The sequence below is a fragment of the Triturus cristatus genome, chromosome 5_2 (assembly GCF_964204655.1).
Source record: "Triturus cristatus chromosome 5_2, aTriCri1.1, whole genome shotgun sequence".
NCBI classification, from domain to species: domain Eukaryota; kingdom Metazoa; phylum Chordata; class Amphibia; order Caudata; family Salamandridae; genus Triturus; species Triturus cristatus.
The window spans coordinates 684,383,159-684,399,756 of record NC_140588.1 but is presented as its reverse complement, the minus strand read 5'-3'; positions in this window follow the sequence as shown (position 1 = coordinate 684,399,756).

Sequence of the window (16,598 nt, the reverse complement as noted above, 5' to 3'; positions counted from 1 at the left end):
TTGTATGTACATCTGAGGTTGTATTGGATCCTGACGGAAACCCCTCTGTCTGGGGTTCCGGTTCCTGGGGCGAAAGTTGCCTCTGCGATTCCCTAAAAAACGATTTGATGGGGTGGTTCTGTCGAAATTCTCTTGTCTAGATTGGTACGCCGGATTATAGTTGGGATTATAGTTGGTGGGTTCCTCGCTATTTGAGTCCGTAGTTTCAGAGAACGTAACAACCCGTCTGTTGTTCCATCTGGTACTACTAGAATTGTTTGGATAGCTTGAGTAACCTTCTTCTCTGTTAGTATAGAAGTTAGGAGTCAGGTATAGATAGGCTCGCTCTTGGGAGAAAAGCCTGATGTCTTTTTTGAATTTGTCAGTCTTTCTCTTGAGGAGGTACTCAGAGAAAGAATCAAGTTCAAGTGAGATTTCTTCCAGTTTACTTTTTCCTATCTCAACAGCATTCTCTCATTTGAGTTTTTCTTCCATTTCTTCGATTTCTTTATTGAGAATGGATAGGACCTCTCTAGCGGTTTCAACTATCAGCATCATCCAATCTCTGGAGCATCTATTAGAGATTAGGGCCCACTTTTCCAAAAATAGCCTCAGTTCGACAAAGAGACCCGGCATGTTGCGAACACGTAGGCCTATGGGGATGGTACCCGCCTTAAGATATTCCAGCATAAAATTGGCATGTGCCTCCGTGCGTTTAGAATTCTTTTTGAGATTCAAAGTTTTGTCCATTCCTCTTCGAGGCCCCTAGATAGCGTCAATTGTTTATTGCTATCAGTAGTGATCCCGATCATACGGGCAAAGTCTTCATCTGAGAAGCCGAACGTTTTAATGCTTGCCATGATTTTTCTGAGGTAAGGTGAAGGGAGGGGAGGGAATAACTAGATTAATCCAAATGGGATCATACAGCGAAACTAATAGAAAGGTATACAAGATATCTAAACCAATAGAGGAGAAAAAAATAGATAGGGTGAACGACGTCAAATGCAACAAATAGAGCAAACCAACAGATACATGCACAGAAAACCCCCCACAGCTCAAGGCTGTGAAGAAACTATTCAATAGAAGGGGGGTCCCTAAAGGCAGGATGGGTAGACAGGGGGAAGAGGGAACAACAAGAATCAAGAGAAAGGAACAGAACCCACTGTCTACACTAAACTGATTTCACTATGCCCAATCATGGGTCAGATTTATAGAAAAGAGCCAGGGGCCAAGACAGACTCAGGAAGATAAAAAGGACAAAAAGGATATAACAAAACGCAGTTTATTTCAATGACAATAATCAAGATGATAATCTTTGCACAAAGGATAAGCAATATAACATACAATCCATTTTACACATAAACGGAAGTCCCACACATAGAACAAACATACACACACTCATTCAGACATCATACTCATGTATAGGACGGAACAAACAAATGTACAAAATTTATACACATTAATTTCCAATACGATTTAAAAATAACATCAGCAGTATATGAATTTAGCAAGATAACAATTCAAACAGGCTCGTGCGCTCCCAGTTCATAAGGGCAGATGGAATCTTCTGATGGGCACGAGAAAATAAGAGCCAACGCACGTTTCGGTGTTTGCCCATACAAGGCTACACCTTCATCAGGGCAACGGTGATAGAAGGCGTGTGAGACAACACAGGAGAAACCTATTATTGAGTCATGAAAAAAGGAAACAACACATCAACGAATCAAAAATTTTTGAACGAACATTCTGGTCAAAATATATTAACATCAGAGTATCTCCTTCAGTACTCTCTAAGGTACAAAAAAGTCACTAGAGTCACATAGGGGCTAAAGGATAAAAATCTAAAATACGAGTCAGGGAGGCCCAGGTTCAAAAGTGGATGATATATAGATAACATGAAACCAAACTGGTGGGTTGCTTTTAGATGGATAAGACCGAGGTGCAACCAGAGAAATAGAATCAAGACAAAGTAATAGCAATCAAAATATCAATGAAAAAACAGAGGAACGCCCGTGATGCAAGAGGAATGATATCAAGAGGGTGCAGATATAGCCAACCAATCACCAAGAAATGATGGAAAACAGAAATGCTAGAGGGATTTTACAGAACAAGTAATATAAAAAAAATTAAATAAACATAGAGAGGACAATACCTTTCAATCAAATGTGCTATTACAAATCAACTCTTCTAGGTAATGTTGGAGGAGCAATAAATATGCATCAAGTAAAGAGGCATATCAGTTCTATAGAAAAAAGAAAATAGTGGGGTGAGATAACCATGGAAGCGATATGGACAATCCAAAAGGGAGGTAGATACAGGTAAGAAAGAATAATGCGGCTTACAGGTCAGAAAAAATAATAATACGGCTTACCCAAGGCTGGGTCCGATAGATGGCTGTCTTGAAAAACGGCCAGTGTGAGGCTACTCGACGAGGATTTTAAAGCGTCAGGGGTAGATTACCCTGAAAATGGAAGGTATGTGTATCAGGAGGGACCGAGACCACAAGAAAGACTGTTCCTGTAGAAAAATGGGCAATGGTAAAAAGTGAGGTCAACTGACATAAGGTCCAGGCGCTGCTATACGTCAGACTGACTACCATGGGCAGGACGCTTACCAGACAGAGAGAGCCGCCGTCAGGCGGAGCGGTAAGCTTAAACACACCGAAAACTGATCATCGCAGTCGTAGCTAAACAGATGAGAATAGAGAGTATCTCAAATCCGGCCATAAGATGCAGGGCCTAGAGGAGAAAAAGAGGAGAATCTATTTCAAGTGGTATACGGAGCTGGCAAGGAGGGGGCCAATACAGTAAAATCAGAAATTGAAGCAAAAAGACTAAAGCTGTTCCTAATTAGGCATCATTTAGGTAAAAAGCTCAGTGGCTTTAAGGCAGGATCTATACATAGATGCACTGCTCAGAAGTAAAAAGCGGGAACAGAGGCTTGGGGATGCGCTAGTCAAGCTGGTAGGTTTAAAGCGCCCAAACACGGCATGCACGGACAAGAAAATGATTAAACAAATAGACTGAGGCGGGGGGTATCTTACCGCCGATAAACGCGATACTCGGACGAAAGTGTGGCAGCAATGATGAGCCTAGGTAACACAAGGAATCTGGGCTTAATGATCCAGAGTTTTAAATATAGTGGGACCAATTCCAGAGCCGAGGGTAGAGAATCTCGCGAGAATACGTAGAGTTGGGAAACAAAGAAAGGGCTCAGAATACAAAACAATAAGAGCCAACAACATTGGCGGCCATATTGGAACAGAGCGAAATAGGATGGGACCGAAGCACAATCCCCACCATTGTCATAGGCACGTATGGTTCAACATCTCTGGAGGCGCAGGAAAACAAATAAAAATAGAGTAAAGGGCGAAAGTATTAGATGTAACTAGTGGTATCCACCCGATCATACCCTCCAAACGGAAAATCAATAAAGTGGCCAGGTTGGTAAGAGCAGAATCTCCAGGTGAGTGTACATCATTAAAGGGTGAATGTGGCTAGGGAAAGTTTTCAAGGGGGTCAATATCGGTAAAATAAACAAAAATGAATTTTTCCTAGACCAAAAACTAGAAACAACAGAATACAATGAAATAAAATAAAATAAACAATCAACGATATATAAAAATAATGAAAAATAAATAATAAATAATAAGTGAGTGAATCCCGAGGATAAGGGGAACTCGCAACCGGGAAGAAGACCTATCAGAGGACTGTGGGGAACAATGGGGCAAATTGAGAGGGTACCCCTGACGCTTTAAAATCCTCATCGAGTAGCCTCACACTGGCCGTTTTTCAAGACCACAACCTATCGGACCCAGCCTTGGGTAAGCCGTATTATTATTTTTTCTTACCTGTAAGCCGCATTATTCTTTCTTACCTGTATCTACCTCCCTTTTGGATTGTCCATATCGCTTCCATGGTTATCTCACCCCACTATTTTCTTTTTTCTATAGAACTGATGTGCCTCTTTACTTGATGCATATTTATTGCTCCTCCAACATTACCTAGAAGAGTTGATTTGTAATAGCACATTTGATTGAAAGGTATTGTCCTCTCTATATTTATTTAATATTGTTTATATTACTTGTTCTGTAAAATCCCTCTAGCATTTCTGTTTTCCATCATTTCTTGGTGATCGGTTGGCTATGTCTGCACCATCTTGATATCATTCCTCTTGCATCACGGGTGTTCCTCTGTTTTTTTGTTGATATTTTGATTTCTATTACTTTGTCTTGATTCTATTTCTCTGGGTTCACCTCGGTCTTATCCATCTAAAAGCAACCCACCAGTTTGGTTTCATGTTATCTATATATCATCCACTTTTAAACCTGGGCCTCCCTGAATCGTATTTTAGATTTTTATCCTTTAGCCCCTATGTGACTCTAGTGACTTTTTTGTACCTTAGAGTGTACTGAAGGAGATACTCTGATGTTAATATATTTTGACCAGAATGTTCGTTCAAAAAATTTTGATTCGTTGATGTGTTGTTTCCTTTTTTCATGACTCAATAATAGGTTTCTCCTGTGTTGTCCCACACGCCTTCTATCACCGTTGCCCTGATGAAGGTGTAGCCTTGTATGGGCAAACACCGAAACGTGCGTTGGCTCTTATTTTCTCGTTCCCATCAGAAGATTCCATCTGCCCTTATGAACTGGGAGCTCACGAGCCTGTTTGAATTGTTGTCTTGCTAAATTCATATACTGCTGATGTTATTTTTAAATCGTATTGGAAAGTAATGTGTATAAATTTTGTACATTTGTTTGTTCCGTCCTATACATGAGTAGGATGTCTGAATGAGTGTGTGTATGTTTGTTCTATGAGTGGGACTTCCGTTTATGTGTAAAATGGATTGTATGGTATATTGCTTATCCTTTGTGCAAAGATTATCATCTTGATTATTGTCATTGAAATAAACTGCGTTTTGTTATATCCTTTTTGTCCTTTTAATCTTTCCGAGTCTGTCTTGGCCCCTGGCTCTTTTCTATAAATATGACGCATGATTGGGCATAGTGAAATCAGTTTAGTGTAGACAGTGGGTTCTGTTCCTTTCTCTTGAGCCCAATGCTGTGTTACACCCACCAGTGCCCGCTGAGTGCCTCACACCTCTGTGTTGTATTCCAGCTGCTAGGGCGTATGCTATGACACTCTCTAGCCCATGTGCACTGTAACACCACCCCGTGAATATGTCATGCCACACTTGCCTTCGCACGGGTTATATTGACCCATCTAACATGCCTTCCTCGATGCCTATGTTATAACGCACAGCACTATGCCATACATATTACAATCTGGGATCCATATCTTTGTCACAGTGCATATGCAATGTTACACTCCCCAGCACATATTATATATTACAACTTTAGAGACTAGTTAGGTTACACAACACTGCCCTGTTCATATTACACTCCAAGGCGCATATCGCATAGCACGTGCTAGTGCCTGTGCTATCTCGCGCTCTCCAATGAATCTGTCACCGCGCACAATTTATTGCATATTATATTTCACGCCCCGGTTCATCTTATATCACAGTTTTTGGTGCATAGTTTATACCATATACTATATCTAGTTTTCATTTTCAATCGTGCTCTCAGGAATATGTTCTATATAACACTGCTTCCACCTACCCTTTTCACAGGCATTACATTTTGCGATGGGGGGTGGAGGGTCAGGGGGTGTTTCTGCCAAGTGAGCCCGGAGTCACAGTCACAAACGTCCTCTTCTTCCTGAATAAAATTGAGATTATGCTGCATACTTGTTCATATTTTAAGTAGTTCGCACAGACACACATTTTAAAAACAATAAAGTTCCTAATACCCACCTTCTCTGAACAGGTAGCTTGCTGCCCCATCCACCTCCTCCCTATCCTCTGTTGTCTGAATCCATGGAGTAGCCTCCTCCCTCCTGCCATGCATGGTCTGATGTGCTGCCACTGCCCTCCATTTAGCATGAGGTACCAGTCCACTCCTCCTGCCCTCCATTTCCCAATTCTATGGCCCATCATTGACCTCCTGCTTAGCCTCTGTGCTTAGCTTGCTGCCCCTATTCTCTTTCCCCCTGCCCTCCGATCTCTTTGTGCATGCCCCTGCTCCATCCTTTTTGCCCACCATGTTCCATGGACCTGCCACTCCTATCTACTCTGAGTGTTCTGTTGAGCTGCCACTCCCCTTCCACCTGCCTAGCATTGTCAGATGACTGTAACCTGTCCCTGTCACCTCCACCCTGCCTGTCCACATGCCATGCCCCTATCCCCTTTCTCCTGTCCTCCATGGTCCATTGTACTGCCACACCCTTCTTCCCCCCACTGGTCTGTTGTGCTGCAACTGCTCCACCTGCCTGCCCCACGCGGTCTGTTGTGAGGCCCCTTCCCCTGAACTCTCTTGTCTGTGCCCTGGTCCTGGCCCTCCCTTCTATCCTCCAAGGTCCTTTGTGCATGCCCCTGCACCCTCCTTCTTGCCCATCATAGCCATTGTGCTGCCACTAGCCCTCCCGCTTGCCATCCATGGTCTTCTGTGCTGCCATGGCCCCTCCCACCTTCCCTGTCTGGTCAGCTAGCTGCCCCTGACCCCCTCCCACCTTCCCTCCATGGTCTGTATTTATGCCATCATAGTCTCATTGTTGCTCTCCATGGTGTGTCTTGTTTCTAGTGCCCGTCCTGCCTGACCTCCATGGTCATCTTGCTGCTCCTGCCCTGCCCCCTTGCCCCCAGCCCTCTGTTTCCATGTGCAGACCCCTATTCCCTCCCTCCTAGCTTGTCTGTTCTATTGTAATGCCCCTGATCCGTCCCTCCTGCCCTTTACGGCCTGTTATGCTGCAGCTTTCTCTCCTGTCTGTCCATTATGGTCAGCTAGCTACCATTGCCTCTTTCCCCTCTGTTCTCTGTTGTCCATGTGCATGGTCCTGTCCCCTCCCTATTGCTTTCTATGGATTGTTGTGCTGCACTCCCATCCCGCATGCCCTGTGGTGTATTGTGCTGCTGCCATCCCTGATGCCTGCCCTGTAGGGTCAGTTTGGTGCACCTCTCCATGCCCCTCCTGTCTTCTGTTATTTGAGTCCAAGTCCCTACCCCAATTCCTCCTGCCTACCATGATCCAATGTACCATACTTGCGAACATTTTGAACTTGGTAAGAGGAAGATTTTGAAAAAAAACTGCGGTATTGATTTTACCCTTTGAGTTACATTGAAAAAGAGGAGATTGTAGACAGGAGACAGATCAAATAAAGCCCATTTGAGCTTAAAAACATTGGACATTTCCTGGCTGAAACTGGTCTGTTGGCATGTATGGTTCTACTACCACTGCCTCTTCCTTCTGCCCACAATGGTCTATTATATTGCCACAGCCTCTCTTGCCAGTCCTGTATTGTTGGTTTGTTGCCCCTGCCCCCCTTTCCACTGCCCTCCATAGTCTGTTGTGCTGCCACTGCCTTCCTACCTGCCCAGTGTGGTCAAATTGTTGCCTCTGCACTCTCCTACCTGCCTTCAATTTTCAGAGTCTGTGCCCCTGGCCTCTGCCTCTCAACAGTATCCCAATGAACAACTAGATTGCTAACATTCTATATTTATTACAAAAGTGTGGAACGCCTGACGTCATCTTGATGTAATCAAAACTGTAATACCTACAGTATTTCCTTTAGAAATGACATATATGAGAGGGTCTTATTTGCATCAAAATTATGGCTAGTGCTCTAAAAAACTAAAACGAGGACATATTTTCTGAGTTTTCAAATAGCGAAAAATAACTTTTAAATTATTTGTAATCTTTATGTTTTTTTATCCAGTTGACCACTTGATTAAATGTTGCACCTAGGGGAGAGGATGTGGTGTTACTTCCAGAGCTGCAGACTTTGCAACTGAGGAACCAGGTTGGAGTTTCTGCTTCAGCTCAACATTCTGTGATTCTGGTCAAATCACGTAATCTCCCCATGTCTACAACCAAAATGAATTTGATCTTGTGTGATGTAACCAATGCTCATGTAAAGCATTCCAATACCTGACAAGTCTGCACTATATAAAACTGCAAATACACAAAAAATAAGTGTTTTGCACACTTCTGTCATTGGGCTACATCTGGGTGATATTTGTGCTGCATTTGGGCTCTTTTGTCTCCGGTGGCCATCTTGGGAGATTTATTTGTTATGAAGTTTCCTAATTTCCTCATTTACTGCAGTCTCCTCAGTAGGAAATGCTTTCAGTTTTTTACTTTGATTCCATCAAGAAGGTATTCAGATATGTCACACATTTGCCATCAATTCTGAATGTTAGCACTCTAGTTGCTCATTAGATCACTGTAGTAAAGCTACTGCTCACCAGGGAAGTCTGCTGCAGGTATTAAAAGTGCATGTTTCATTCTGCATATCAGAATTTTTTAATGAAATAGAAGAGGATTTGAGAAGTCACTCAAAATGTGCCCTAATTTTTCTCTCTTCAGCACTAATCATAATTTCTATGGCAAAATGAACTGCCTCATTGTGTTCCTTTTTAAATTAAATGTTTTAAGTGTTACCAGTTTATTCCAATCAAGATGGCTTCAGGTGTGCCATACTTTTGTCATAAGTAAGACAGTAAGCGCTCTAGTTGTTCTTAAGAACACGCTGGGACATTCTGTCATTGGGTTATACTTGGGCTACATCTGGGTGATATTTGGGCTACATTTGGGCTCTTTTGTCTCTGGTGGCCATCTTGGGAGATTTATTTGTTATGAAGTTTCCTAATTTCCTCATTTACTGCAGTCTCCTCAATGGGAATACTTTCAGTTTTGTATTTTGTTTCCATCAAGAAGGCATTCAGATGTGTCACACATTTGCCATAAATTCTGAATGTTAGCACTCTAGTTGCTCATTAGATCACTGTAGTAAGCTCACCAGGGAAGTCTGCTGCTGGTATTCAAAGTGCATGTTTCAGTCTGCATGTCAGAATTTGTTTATTAAACAGAAGAGGATTTGAGAAGTCAAAATGTTCCCTAATTTTTCTTTCTGCAGCACTAATCATAATTTATATGGCAAAATGAACCCCCTCATTTTGTTCCTTTGTAAATTAAATGTTTTAAGTGTTACCACTTTATTCCAATCATGATGGCTTCAGGTGTGCCATACTTTTGTCATAAGTAAGACTGTTAGCGCTCTAGTTGTTCGTTAGAACACTCTGGGATATTCTGTCATTGGGCTATACTTGGGCTACATCTGGGTGATATTTGGGCTACTTTTGGGCTCTTTTGTCTCTGGTGGCCATCTTGGGAGATTTATTTGTTATGAAGTTTCCTAATTTCCTCATTTACTGCAGTCTCCTCAGTAGGAAATACTTTCTGTTTTTTACTTTGGTTCCATCAAGAAGGCATTCAGTTGTGTCACATATTTGCCATAAATTCTGAATGTTAGCACTCTAGTTGCTCATTAGATCACTGTAGTAAAGCTACTGCTCACCAGGGAAGTCTGCTGCTGATATTCAAAGTGCATATTTCCGTCTGCATGTCAGAATTTTTTTATGAAATAGAAGAGGATTTGAGAAGTCAAAATGTGCCCTATTTTTTCTTTCTGCAGCACTAATCATAATTTCTATGGCAAAATGAACCCCCTCATTGTGTTCCTTTGTAAATTAAATGTTTTAAGTTTTACCACTTTATTCCAATCAAGATGGCTTCAGGTGTGCCATACTTTTGTCATAAGTAAGACTGTTAGCGCTCTAGTTGTTCGTTAGAACACTCTGGGACATTCTGTTATTGGGCTATACTTGGGCTACATCTGGGTTATATTTGGGCTACATTTGGGCTCTTTTGTCTTTAGTGGCCATTTTGGGAGACTTATTGTTATCATGTTTCCTAATTTCCTCATTTACCACAGTCTCCTCAGTAGGAAATACTTTCAGTTTTTTACTTTGATTCCATCAAGAAGGCATTGAGATGTGTCACACCTTTGCCACAAATTCAGAATGTTAGCACTCTAGTTGCTTATTAGATCACTGTAGTAAAGCTACTGCTCACCAGGGAAGTCTGCTGCTGGTATTGAAAGTGCATGTTTCAGTCTGCATGTCAGAATTTTTTAATGAAATAAAAGTGGATTTGAGAAGTCACTCAAAATGTGCCCTAATTTTTCTTTCTGCTGCACTAATTATACTTTCTATGGCAAAATGAACCCCCTCATGTTGTTCCTTTTTAAATTAAATGTTTTAAGTGTTACCACTTTATTCCAACCAAGATGGCTTCAGGTGTGCCATACGTTTGTCATAAGTAGGACTGTTAGCGCTCTAGTTTTTCTTTAGAACACTCTGGAAAGCTGCAGCAGAACACAAAGGAATCAACTGACAGTCTCTGCCCTTGTGTTGTACATGTTTTACTGAGATTGTCAGACTTCATTCTCACATGACTGAGAAAGATAATGTGAATTGACAGAAAATATGCTCTCAGTGTAGCTTATGGATCACCTTCCAAACCTCTGTGGGAAAAGCATGAGAAAATAGTTTTCTCTCAAACATGATTCATGATATCACAGCAGAAGGCTTTTTCACATGGTAAAATCACCTTAGAACACACCACAATTCCTAAAATGAATATGGTACTATCAACAAATGATTTATAATGTAACTAAAGTCTGAAAACCTTCTATTAACTGCAATGCTTTTTAATGAGGTGCTATCATGTATATTGGTCCCAAGATGGCTGCCAACACTTCTTGGATGAAGTGCTGACAGCCAATCAGATCTCCCGATGAGATGTGTGGTTAGGCTCCGCCCAGATATATATGTGATTTTACTTTTGATTTTCTCAGGAACTACTGAATGGATTTACACCATTTAAGCAAAAGGCACGAGTCTGAACTGAAGACTACCTCTTTGCCAAATTTGGTGTAAGTACGTTCAGCACTTCGGGCTGTAGCTGCGTCAACAGGTCCTATGGGAAAATGCATGGGGAAAACGCGTTTTGGGACCCCCCTTTTTTCTCGGCCCGCGCTTGATAAATCACCGTGAAATTCTCAGGATAGGAGCGGACCGGAGCTGGCCAAAAGTTTGGAAACTTTCGCGAAGATTCATCAATCAACGCCAACGTTATTCCAAATAGAATGTTACGGATTTCCCATGGAAAATAGGTCCTAACTTTAACTACCTACTATATATATATATATATATATATATATATATATTATCTACTGGCGGTCGCCAGTAGATAGTTATAGTTAGGACCGTGTTTCCATAGGAAATCTCAAAATTCTATTTTGAATAACTTTGGCGCCGGTTGACGAATCCTAGCGAAATTTTCAAAACTAATGGGGCGCCCGTTCAGCTCCTACCCTGAAAGTCTCGGGGTGATTCGTCAAGCGGGGGCCGAGAAAAAAGGGGGGTCCCAAAACACATTTTCCCCATGCATTTTTCCATAGGACGGCTGAACAGAATTACTTGAAATTTGGCAGAGAGGTAGTCATAAGGTCAAGGAAGTGCCTTTTGCAGTTCTGGTGTAAATCTGTTCAGTATTTCCTGAGAAAATAGCATTTAAAAGCATATCAATATCTATACGCGCACACCCTGCGCGCACCGTGTGAGCACCCTAACGTGCGCAAGCGTAATTCTGATTGGTGGTTACATGTTAGTCAACGTTCGAATCGGTCAAAATCAGGAAGTGTCGGCCGCCATTTTGTTTATTTTCAGTGCGAGAGTGAAAAAGGAAGGTGGCGAACGTGAAAAGGGGGCAGGGTAGAGAGTTCCTGACCCCCTAGCCTTTGTCAGGGGGTCCCTGAAGGACCCCGAAGGCAGAACATTTTTTTTTTTTTTTAAATCGCGGGGGTGCGCGCACGGTGAAAAACCAAAAAACGTAGTTTATTGTAAAATAAATATATGAAAAAAAAAAATAATACATAAATAAATAAGCATTTAAAAAACTGTACAAATTCACTGAGAAAACCATAGGTTTCACACACGTTATAGTTGGGAATTAGCATTTAAAAAACCTTGCAAATTCACTTAAAAAACCATAGGTTTCACACATGTTATACTTAGGTGGATATTTCACTCGTAAAAAGCCAATGAAATTCCCCCGTTATAGTTAGTTCAGATAACTATAACTCGCGCCACCTCCACTCTATCACAAGGATGATGTCATCAGTGATGTCATGAGTGATGCCACTGACCATGTCATGAGTGATGTAATATGTGACGTCATGAGCAGTGGATTGCGGGCGCGCGAGTTATAGTTATCTGAACTAACTATAACGGGGGAATTTCATTGGTTTTTTACGAGTGAAATATCCACCTAACTATAACATGTGTGAAACCTATGGTTTTTTAAGTGAATATATATATATATATATATATATCAAAAAACCCGTCCCGATAAAGACGAAGGCTGTCTGCTGGGCGGTCCGTGTGGGGGTAATCGGCAACCCCAATTATGCAACACCATACACTTCTCCTCCAGGAAGTATACACGGACGCCAGGGATATTTGCAGTTATCAAATTGGTTTAATGGACTGCACAAACAACGCGTTTCAGCTTTCGCCTTGTTCACGTTACAATGACGTTTTTTTTGTATAAAGTTAAATACAGTTCCTGTGCACAGAAATAAACAAAATAAACAACAGACTCTTAGCACCAGAGAATGTGTAGAGTGGCAAATTGGTAAACTTGGCGGCCATCTTAGCCTAGTGCAGAAGATCAAACAAAGGGTATCAGTTACCCAGTAGCATTTCCAAAATAACACTTCATGTTTAAAAAGTAATACTCAAATTTTGTAAATAAACATATCCACTACCGAATTATAACGTGATTGAAAACGCAATGTCATGTTATATAACATAAAGACGTATATTCAGCCCTAGTGGGCGTGCTTTCATAAATGATTTATAATGAAATGTAAACAATCACTAAATTAAATAATTTCGCAAAGGATATGCAAACAATCACGCCCCAGTGGGCATACTGAAAGAGTAAATTGATGCTTGAGATATACATCGAAGTTCTGCAGTACCACAGCATAATTCAATATCATTCTCTGAAAACGAAAAATAAAAGTTTTAGTACATTACAAAAAGGAAAAAACACAGTAAATACATGATCGCAATTCCATATTCTATTTATGTAAGTGTACCGAAAGTTCTTCACTGGAATTTAATCCTCTAGGGAACATTGTATCGAAATCTACGATGTATCTAGATTCCAATTGTCTCAGATGGAGCAATTTATTGCCCCCACGTACAGTGTCAGTCACAGCATCAATCACCACCATTTTTAACAACGCTTCATTCTGTGCATGTTGTTCAAAAAAGTGTCGGGCAACAGGATATTGTTTGTTGTTATGGCGTAAAGCCCTTATGTGTTCTAACACTCTCTTTTTGGCGCGATGAATAGTGCTGCCAATATATGCCTTGTTGCAGGGACAGGTTAATGCGTAAACACAATACATTGTGTTGCAAGTTACAGCTTTTTTGATAATGAACTTGCTATTCATGCTAGAAAATTGTACCTCCGTACAATCCACGCTGTTTTTGCAAGCCTTGCAATTTTTGCAACAACGGAATCCTAGTCTACCAGTAATCTTTGAAGATGTTAAATTCGATATTACATTAGGACTTAGCTCATCTCTAAGAGAATTGCTTCTCTTAAATGTAATTTGTGGATGGCTGGTCAGATGTTTTTTGAGATTATTGTCCGTTAAAAGGACATGCCAGTGTTTATCAAGAACACGGCGTACCTCATGCGCTCGTCCTGAGTATGTAGTAATGAAGCGAAGACTCTCTGTTTCTGATGTCCGTGGCCTAGGATGCAGCAAATCATTGCGTGCAACTTTATCCACTTTGTTACACGCTTCATTGATAGTGTTGGAATTGTACCCCCTCTCTTTGAAGCGTTGTATCATCATATTTTTCTCGCTCTCATAACCACTGTCAGTACTACAATTGCGCTTAGCACGCAGTAATTCCCCATATGGAATACTGTGTACCAGCTTGCGGGGGTGTGAGCTGGAAGCACTTAGAATGCTGTTACCAGCCGTCTTTTTACGGTACAGCTGTGTGTGCATGGATTGGTCCCTAATCTCCACTGTGACGTCGAGAAATTCTACAGAAGTTCTACTGACGTGTTCGGTGAACACTAAGTTATAAGGATTGTCATTCAATGTGTTCACAAATGCTGTAGCAGAGTTTAAATCACCATTCCAAATTAAAAAGATGTCGTCTATGTACCGGAGCCACAGGACACAGCTGGAGAAATCATCCAATTGTGTGGCCACCTGCTCCTCCCACCAGCCCATGACAAGATTGGCATAGCTGGGGGCGAAGCAGGTGCCCATCGCTGTGCCCTGCGACTGCCGGTACACGACACCATCAAACAGAAAAAAATTGTTATTCAGACAATACTCGATCATGGCCATGATCATTTCTGAGTGACGTAAGTAGGAAATAGAGCGGGTCTTTAGAAAATGTTGTACAGCCTGCAGACCTAACTGATGTTGTATGCTGGTGTACAGGCTGCCAACATCCAGGGTAACCAAGGTGTAATCTGGCTCCCAGTGTATCCCATCAATGATGGTTAAAAAATGGGTAGTGTCGCGAAGATAAGCTGGTAAGGCAACAACATAAGGACGTAGGTAATGATCGATATACCTGGAAGTGTTTTCCAAAAGAGACCCAATTGACGACACTATAGGCCTGCCCGGGGGGTTCACTGGGTCCTTGTGCAATTTGGGAAGTAAGTATAGCACAGGTATCCGAGGGTGAGGACATCTAAGGTAGTTGTATTCCTCCCACTCTAGCAACCCCTTTTCCCTCCATTCTACTAAAAGTTCCCAGTATTTTACATTGGAAGCTGATATCGTCTTTTTGTCTGACAATGCATAACATGTGTGGTCACTCAATTGTCTCATACCTTCTTGCAAGTAAGAAGTTTTGTCCAAAATCACAACATTGCCACCTTTATCCGATTGGCGGATAACGATGGCATTGTCAGTTTTTAAATCCTGTAATGCTTGGATTTGAGACCACTTGAGATTTTTCTCACTAGTTGGAATTTTGCCGTGTCTCATTTTCTTGAGGTCATTAAGGACACCCCTCTCAAACACTTCGATGGCATCACAATCAATATTAGGCAAAAATACAGATTTGGGTTTGAATTGACTACCTGGGTTGACATTCATATCAATTGCAAAATCATCTAAATTGGAACATTGGTCAGAAACATATTCTTCCATATTAGATATTGCATAAAGAACCTCAATATCGTCAACATTAAGATTGCTCAGGGGCATACTGACAGGTGTTGACACAGTTTTGTTATGTTTTGTTTCGAACCATTTTTTCAATTTTAACTTGCGTGAGAAGTAAAACAAATCAATTCGTGCTTGAACATAATTAAAATTAGAGGTAGGACAGAAGGACAAACCTAGGCCAAGGAGGTCTCTCTCATCTTCAGATAAAGAACGTCTTGAGAGATTGATGACAGTCATGGTTGAACTTTCTTGCCCCTTGTCATCATTCCCATCGGGCTTCCTGCATCTTTTCTTCCTCCTCTGTTTTGCCTGTTTGTTCCTCTGGTTTTTCCTCTGCCGCCTCGCCCTCTGCCTCTCTGACCAGTTTGGTCTTGATATTGCTCTGTCCGTCCCTGATTTAGCATTTGGAACTGGGCTAAAAAATTCGACTTTTTTGGTAGGTCTTGACTGGCCAGACTTGCAGCTACTGATAGAGGAATGTCCGATAAACTGCCATCTGACACATCACTCTCTATAATATCCACCGCTGCAGAAGTAGTCGGCAATGGCATAGATACTGCTCCACTAGTGTCAAATAGGTGGTCATACTTTTGTGGAAAGTTAGAGTCCGGCCTGACTGGTAATCTTTGAAGTCTCTTAGAAACTTCCGCTGTTTTTTAGCCGTAATCTCCTCCTCTAGCTTATCCATTCGTAGTAGTAGGGATTTAATGAAAGTCTCCAAAGTTTCTTTCGCCACCATTTTTTCAAGTTGAGCAGTCACCTGTTCTATTTCTGCCAGTAATTTACAGCGATCTTTTAGTGCAAATTTAACTAGAATGCGCATCATTGTTAGAGAGCAAGCAGCAGAGTTGTTGGACCATTCCTCCAACATTTCTGGGTCCGGATCCTCATATGTCGGAATGGTAAAAATACGTAGTCCCCGAGGCACTCGGGCTACGTCTATATATCTCTGTAGAGACTCTGCTTCCTACCATTTGGAAAGTTCCTTTTTGTAAAGTTTTTCCAATTGAGCATAAAGTTGCTGGACTTTGATTTCTTCCGTAATGGCAGTGGCTGGACTGATCGTATCACCACTGACATCGCTTTGTGCAAAGAAGAGTCTGTTTGCCGTTACTTTATGTTATATAACATGACATTGCGTTTTCAATCACGTTATAATTCGGTAGTGGATATGTTTATTTACAAAATTTGAGTATTACTTTTTAAACATGAAGTGTTATTTTGGAAATGCTACTGGGTAACTGATACCCTTTGTTTGATCTTCTGCACTAGGCTAAGATGGCCGCCAAGTTTACCAATTTGCCACTCTACACATTCTCTGGTGCTAAGAGTCTGTTGTTTATTTTGTTTATTTCTGTGCACAGGAACTGTATTTAACTTTATACAAAAAAAACGTCATTGTAACGTGAACAAGGCGAAAGCTGAAACGCGTTGTTT